The sequence below is a fragment of the Salvelinus sp. IW2-2015 genome, unplaced genomic scaffold (assembly GCF_002910315.2).
Source record: "Salvelinus sp. IW2-2015 unplaced genomic scaffold, ASM291031v2 Un_scaffold3759, whole genome shotgun sequence".
Classification (NCBI taxonomy): domain Eukaryota; kingdom Metazoa; phylum Chordata; class Actinopteri; order Salmoniformes; family Salmonidae; genus Salvelinus; species Salvelinus sp. IW2-2015.
This window is the reverse complement of record NW_019945033.1, coordinates 1-7,889: the sequence shown is the minus strand read 5'-3', so window position 1 is coordinate 7,889 and position 7,889 is coordinate 1. Positions and strand designations below refer to the sequence as shown.

The window sequence follows — 7,889 nt, the reverse complement described above, 5'->3', positions numbered from 1 at the left end:
GAAAATGGAGGGTGGAGTATGGTGTTGATGACATACATGGGAGAAGGAGGGGAGGATAACCTCGGAGGACAGAGAACCGAATGGTTAGAAGTCAACGTAACAAGAAAACACAAACACACACAAACACACACCACAAAACATATATTACATTAGGTTTTTCTATTAATTTACCAAACAGTAATTATAACTTCTTAGATGGGATTTATTGAGCGGCGCCATTTCATTGATTGCCAATCCTCTCTATATCCCAGAATAAATTGCATTTATTGTGATTGATAGAACCTCTGACAGTTCTAAAACGGTTGAATTATCTGGAGCTATAACAGAACTTAGTAGCAGGCGAACCCGAGACTAACCTATCAGTATAATTTTTTAGGTACTGTCTGTTCAATGAGGTTCCATTGGATACTAGATCTTCAACCTTTGCAGTTCTACCGTTCACTGGATGTCACCCATCTTTGGATAGGTGGTACTCCTTTTGCAATGAAAGTCGGCCATCTGGACATGTCAACGATGTGTGACTGTTTCGAGTTGGCAAACGTAGAAAAGTAGCGTGTTTGTTGTTTCTCTGATGAAACAGATAGACCCTTCATTTATCGTAATAACGTTATAAATACTAGATGATTACAAAGTGCAAGTTTGGCAAAGTTAGAGTAATTTTGAAGATATTTGTAGTGGTGTGCGCATAATGGTAGCTTTTTTCTGATCACTAAACAATAATCGGACAATTGTTAGGATGGAAAAATCGAACAAAAGGACCATGTGATGTATGTAGGACATATGGAGTGCAACAAAAGCTCGAAAGGTAGGGCATTATGATTATTTTTTGGTTTGTTGCATGCAGGTTAATATAGCTAACTTTTGTACTTGTTGTCTATCATAATAGTCTTGCTTCGCAAAAGCCTTTAATCTGCATGTGGGATTACCGAGTGTTATTCGTATTTACATTGATTAATGAAAGTTGTTTTATACATTTTTTGAATTGGCGCTCTACATTTCCCTGCTATTGGCCAAGTGGGACGCAGCGTCCGCCTATCCAGAGGTTTAGCATGGTTATTGGTTCACTGTAACAGTGTTTTTTAATTATAAGATGTACTGATGATGGATTATCGCGCTACATATCGTTTGCTTTGTATTGTGTTTGAATTTGATGTTGTTTTATCTTCTTCGGATAGAATATATTTGTATTGATTTCCACAAGCGTTATTCACTTTTTGTTGAGCCTGTATTTACATATGTTGCATGTGCTTTTTTAATTAAAATTATCACCAGATGCATGAGTGCTTTCTACAGTAAATGGATATTGTCTCATCACCAACTTTTCCATAAACTCATTTGGTCATCTTTTCAGCCTAGTATAGATCCAGGCTCCATGTGTGGTTAAGGGCAATCTGCTATTCTAATACTTTTTGGACTTTTATATCTACCCATGAATCTTGAGAAATATACATAATGCCGTGAGCAAAGTTCAATGTACCCCATCAGCTGAAGACCTTTGAGATTTTCAGAATGACTTTTGGGGGAAGAGTGTGTCTTGAAGAGGAACAGTTCTTCTCAGTTTATGCTGTCATATACTGCAGAGTTCTGAGGAGCTGGTAGTTTGTCTTTGTATCACTTCCTTTTTAATATGATTGTGGACATGCAATCCATCTATATGGCAAGGATCTTCAAGTGAGAGGTAGCTCATTAGCCAGGTGTGTATCTAAGGGAAAACAATATTAAATTTTCATTTCTGTGTTGAATTCCACATTAACCTACGTATGATGACTTACCAGTTCTCCCATATTGTATCCTCATCTACAGACAGGTCATTGACGATTATGACTTGGTGATGTATGACTCTGACTGCTATTTCAGTTTCCCGCATGCGTCTGGAAGGTCTGTTCCAGTTGGTGTTCTCGTGTCTATGTGTTGATGTCTATGTGTCAGACAGACACCAGCAGCCCGCCAGTGCACTGCCTCACGAGAAACAGAAACAGTTGACAGACAGAGAGAGCTACAATTTCTTATCATAGCCTCAATTTTGTCAGCATAATTAATATTTGGAGATTCCCTGAATCCTAGATTCGATCTTTCAGCGAGAAAAACATCACCCAGATAGGCCAGTCGTGTGAGAAACTCGTCATCATGCAAGCTGTCAGACAAGTAGAAATTATGGTCAGTAAGAAAACTTTAAGCTTGTCTATTCCATCCTTCCATCCCTCCATCATTCCATCCTTCCATCTTTCCATCACTCCATACCACCATCCCTCCAACCCTCCATATTTCCATTCAGCCATCATTTATACCTCCATCCTTCTAACCCTCTATCCCTTCCCCCTCAAGGACCTGCAACATGTCACCACACAACGTTGTTTCAGTCAAACAAACTGTTAAGAATCAAACAAAGATACATACTTTAAATAGATACATTATACTTTGATATCAGAGAATTAGTTCCATATTAGTATCATATTGAGTATCAATCGCATATGGATATTAGTCTTACCTGGTGCTGTGACTGGCTTCAATGGAAAATAGACCGAATCTGCCTCAGGTGGGGTTGATGTTTCTGTAAGGGGTGAGGATAAAACACCAGATTAATATAACAGTTATATACAGAATATTATGCAGCTAGTCAATATGGGGTCAGAGGTGTGAGGGTATGATAGGGGGAATATTGATGGAGGGATGTCCAGTCTTACCTTTCTTCTTCTTGGCTTTGGCCTTCTGTTTAAGGTCAACATCAGCATAGGTCACATCAACAGGTCCTGAAAATTGGAATTTCCAGTCAGCAAATTAAGGAAGTAGCTTATTGAATATTCTGCATATTTTTTGAAACTCCAAAATCGCACATTTAGATTTCACTGACTGCCAACCTGTAGAATGAGTCTCACCTGTGGTCTTCCCTGTCTTGACCTCAGAATAGACTGGATTTTCTTTTCGATCAGCTGTCAATTCTGAGGATGTGGAGAGAATTTGTATGTTTTTATCAAATTTGATGAGTAAAAAACACTGCTACATTTTGTATTAATTTATGTGACAGTTGAGAGTTACTTTTCTTTTTCTTGTCCAACTTTTTGAGTTGAATCTGTGTGTAAGTCACATCACTTGATCCAGTAGTAGCAGCATCAGCATCTGAAATATACAGGTAATACACTAATATCTCCACTTACTGTTAGTGTGCTAGTAATATTAAACATATGAAGAATAACAGCAACAACAACTCTATACTGTATTCATGCTAATTTTAACATACAGGTAGCCTAGTGGTTAGTAACCGAAAGGTTGCTGAATCGAATCCCCGAGCTGACAAGGTAAAAATCTGTCATTCTGCAACTGAGCAAGGCAGTTAACACACTGTTCCCCAGGCGCCGAAGAAGTCGATGTCAATTAAGGCAGCCCCCCCGCACCTCTCTGATTCAGAGGGGTTGGGTTAAATGTAAAAGACACATTTCATTTGAAGGTATTCAGTTGTACAACTGACTTGGTATCCCCCTTTCCCTTTCCCAGTACCATTGTCATTACTGTCTGAGGGTGTGATTGTATCAAATATGTTAGCGCCACCTGTTGGTCAAAGAAGAGAGAGAAAGATGAATAGGTTGGGTTTCCCTCAGCTTGCCTAGGGACATAGAGTACGGAAACATCTATATAAAGTGAATGGTGAAAAGTCAGTATGTGAAGTTACAGAGAGGAGAGTGACAGTGGTCTGGGCTGAGAGACTGACCATGCTGCAGACGTGTATACCCAGCATCAGGAGCCCGGCCCTGGGTAGATCCTTGGTCCTGTTGGGGGTCCAGGTTGGTCCTCTGGAGCTGGCGGGGCCTACAGGGAGAGAGATAATCATGAAACACACAGATTATATTTTAATGTAAGAAAAGTTGAAAGACAGGTGTACTCACCAGAATATTCTGTTGCAACAGGAACCTGTAATGAGAAATGCATAATATTATCGTGTCAATTCGTTACTTGTTCTATCTAAACTGTTATGTTTAATTAGACATTTTTTTCTCTAAAACCAATGAACTAAAAAAGATAATAGTGAATTGATAAAGTCTCACCGGCTTTTTTTATATCGACAGCAGACCAGGAGAATGCGCCGTAGAACACAAGGGACCACCGGCCCGACAACCACCCTCTCTGCGACTTGATGCTAGAGGTAGTCCAGAGTTACACCTGTAGAGGAGAACAGCAAATCACCAGGTTCTGAGGTAGTGTAAGAAATTAATAAAGTAGTGGACAAAAGTGGAATATATATTTGACATCTGCTTGAGGATCAATGACGCAGCCTAGAGCTTGCAACCTCCAAACCTACAGTCAGCTTTTTTAACCACTAAATACTAGATGACCAAGTATTATGAAAAGGTCATGTGATCTATAAGTTGTTTTTTCACCTCTCACGTCACCCAGCTCTCTGCGTGATTCTCCTTCATTAGATTTACACTTATGGAGCCTTCATCTGACTTGGGAAACTGCAGGGATGGTCTCTCTCGTATGGTTCATTCCTGATGAGACTCCATCTTTGTAGAAATTAACCTTGGGTTTCGGGTTGCGTTTCCTGATATCTATTTGTACAGCTGAGAGTCATAGATTCTCCCTCAGTTATGGGATAGGGAGGGCTCTCCAGGATCAGTGCGGCAAACTGTTATAACTATATATATATAATACTGTAAATCTGGAGTAATCACCAACATGAGCTTGTATTTTATGAGATGCAACCATCTTCAGTACAGAATTGAACATCATTTCAAACATTGTAATGTAAAAACGTTAGTGACTGTTGTAAACAGACGTACCTCCACTGTGATGTTGACAGCATTACTGTACTCTCCTGATCCAGACTCCACCAGTACACTCCACTGTCCCCTGTGTAGTGGACCTGATGGTACATGTGGACCCTGCTCATTGATCCCCAGTTAGAGACACCCTGACTCCCACTGCTTTCTCTCTGTATCTCTTCAGTCTCCATCCAGTGAGTTCCTCTTCTCTCACAGCCTTAGTGAGAGAGACGTGATGTTAAGTGTTGAGTTCTGTTAGGTCTTATTTTGAGAGACACTGATGGTTGCGGATCTGAAATAAAAGGTGACAGAGTCAAACGTACACAGTGGTTATTATAAACACATGAGGGTGACTTAAATGTGATTAAATGCAGTTTCAATGCAGTTAGTTACCTCCTGACCAGAAACTGAGGTTCAGCTTAGAGTGTGTCATAGACTGGGTCTCCTCTCCCAGCTCTACACACATATCCTCCTGTGTGACTAGGCACCAGCAGGGATCAGAGTGTAGGAGTCTTCACTTAGTCCTTGCCAGATAGAGGCTCTACAGAGTAGGACCTGTCCGATAGGGAAGTACCCAGTGTGTAGGGAACAGTTCGGTACCAGAAGAACCTCCAGCCTGTAGATGACTCTTTAACCCACAGCTCAGAGTAACTGAGTCTTTCTCAGGTTCAGCCACTGAGGAGAGACACTCAGGACAGCTTGGGGGTTATCTGTTATGAAAGGAATGAACAAATCAAATGTTCAAGTCTTTAAATGTTTACCCATTTGTTATTTGTTTTATGTGATTGTACCTCACCCCAATCAAACTATAGTTTTGTTTCATCATTGAAACCACTGTCTGCTATTTGACCTCATCCCTTCTGTCTTTTCTTGTCAATCCCATAAAAACAGACTTACCTAACACGTAATTGTATAGCATTACTTGTCTGGGGAGTGTTTTAAGCCATTTCTTTTCTGAAGCCTTCACAGGTATATAGACCATTCTTTGCAGACTGATTCTGTACTCAGGCTCTGTATTTCGTTGTAGGACGTTCCCACTGTTATAAAAAGCATACTCAATCTCTTCTCCCCCTTGAATGTCACAACTGAGAGTGACAGTCTCCCCACTGAATATCTGGGGCCAGATGGGTTGGAGTCAGAACAGCCACAGGTCTCTCTGCACAGACACAATCACAGAAAATAAACATTATCACACACATTAGAATGTATAAATAATGTTGATCAGCATTTATCACACATGACCATTTCATATAGTTGTCATTTCTGAACATACAATGCACCTCTGAACTGTCTGACTTACCAAGAATCTATCAGAATACTGACATATACAGTGATGTCTACACACAAACACAACACAACACAAAACCACACACACACACACACACACCACCACACACACACACAACACACACACACACACACACACACACACACACACACACACCACACACACACAACCCTTTTCACAGTGTATAGGTGACAGGATCACTGATGATTGATTGATAATGGATCTGGAGCTGGATCTCTCCCTGACACCTAGTTAGGACCTGGTAGGCACTACGCAGCTCTACTGCTGGTGAATGGTGGCTCTTTCTTTTGTAGTGTGATTGCTAGAACAAGGTCATACTTTCTTTTTTCTTGTTTCCTTGCCATGTATACCTCCAGCCACTGTCAGACCCCATTGAACACGTCAGAGTTACTGTCTCTCCAGAATAGAGGGGACCGCGTGGAGAGGCTTTCACTGAGGCCGTGGGCAGAGCTGTGGAAACACAGTTATATATGAAGACAAATGCAGTCAGAGCACAAATCTCTCCAACGTATGATCTTACTTCTGTAGGTAGTACTGTAACTATTCATTTTTCCATTCATACTGACACACAGACCACATCTACATGATTGACTCAATATACATAGTGTCCATTTGTTTGATTAAAAAAACACATAAAGTAACTCACCTTTCACAGTGATAGTGACAGGATCACTGATGMTTGATGATATGGATCTGGACTGGATCTCTCCCTGACACCAGTAGAGACCATGGTCAGACTCAGCAGCTCTACTGATGGTGAAGGTGACTCCTGTTGTAGTGTGTCTGCCAGACAAGGTCACTACTTTCTTTTTTTTTGTCTTTGTACCATTTATAGCTCCAGCCACTGTCAGACCCCACTGAACACGTCAGGGTTACTGTCTCTCCATTGTATGCAGGGTTTGGATTTACGGTCAGTGTAGTTTCAGGAAGAGCTAAAAAAACAGAGAGCAGAATATCAAATCATCTGGATTCATGCTTGGTCATTTATAATAATTTAAGTTGCATTTAAGTTTTGATTCAAGTTTATTTTAAATAGGGGTATGTTGACTCCATTCAGTTAGAATTTACAGTCTACACAGTATATCTGTGTTTAGATTAACGCTCATTGGCTCAAAATTCATAAAGTCCAGATAGTGATTGGAGATTAATAGTGAGCTCACCAGTGACACTAATGTAGAGAGATGTATCTATGTCAAGTGGGTATGGGCTTGGAGGCACTTGAGAGATAAGATGATATACCTGTTACCGTTAGTCTGACTGCATCACTCCACTCAGAATACTTCTTCTGATCAATATGTTTACCCAGACACCAGTAGTCTCCATTGTCTGAAATCTTAACCTCACTGATCTCATATTCATGATTCCTATTGATTGTGTCTACAACATCCTTGCGCCATGTGTATTCCCAGTCAGTGACTTCTCCCCTCTGTATGTTACATCTGAGAGTGACAGACTCTCCACTGAATATCTGGGAGGATGTGGGGTATATGGTCAGAACAGCCTTTGCCTTTCCTGCACAAAATAAAACCAGCATGATACAATGTTTTTTTTGAAGACACTCATAATAAATACTTCGTCAAGAGCTGTGAATTGAAATAAACAATGTTGGATGAAGCTGAGACGGAGTTGGATCAAGTTAAAATTATCTACCATATCTCTTCGAGGAGTGTACGTAAATGTGGTGTACTGCCAGCTGCAACTAAAAAGTACTTTGTCCAATTGCTTGAAATAATAATAGCTTTGCAATGTTAGTCCAAATAGTATATATTTATTGTTAAGTGCTCTTGAATTTCTACGGCACTTTCCTGTTTTAAATTAGTATA

At 40.3% G+C, this 7,889-nt stretch overlaps 1 long non-coding RNA gene and 1 pseudogene across 1 annotated transcript; both read right to left on the bottom strand.

Annotated features, from left to right (window-relative positions):
* Positions 1 to 6,932, bottom strand: part of LOC112076440 (Fc receptor-like protein 5) — a 20,990-nt pseudogene extending 14,058 nt beyond the window's left edge.
* On the bottom strand, positions 2,273 to 3,143 carry LOC112076442 (uncharacterized). The gene is made up of 5 exons (XR_002895190.2): positions 3,037 to 3,143; positions 2,877 to 2,939; positions 2,685 to 2,750; positions 2,489 to 2,551; positions 2,273 to 2,328 (listed from the first exon to the last, which is right to left on the bottom strand). It is a non-coding gene; the product is annotated as an uncharacterized lncRNA (long non-coding RNA).
* Positions 6,933 to 7,889: the final 957 nt, after the last annotated feature.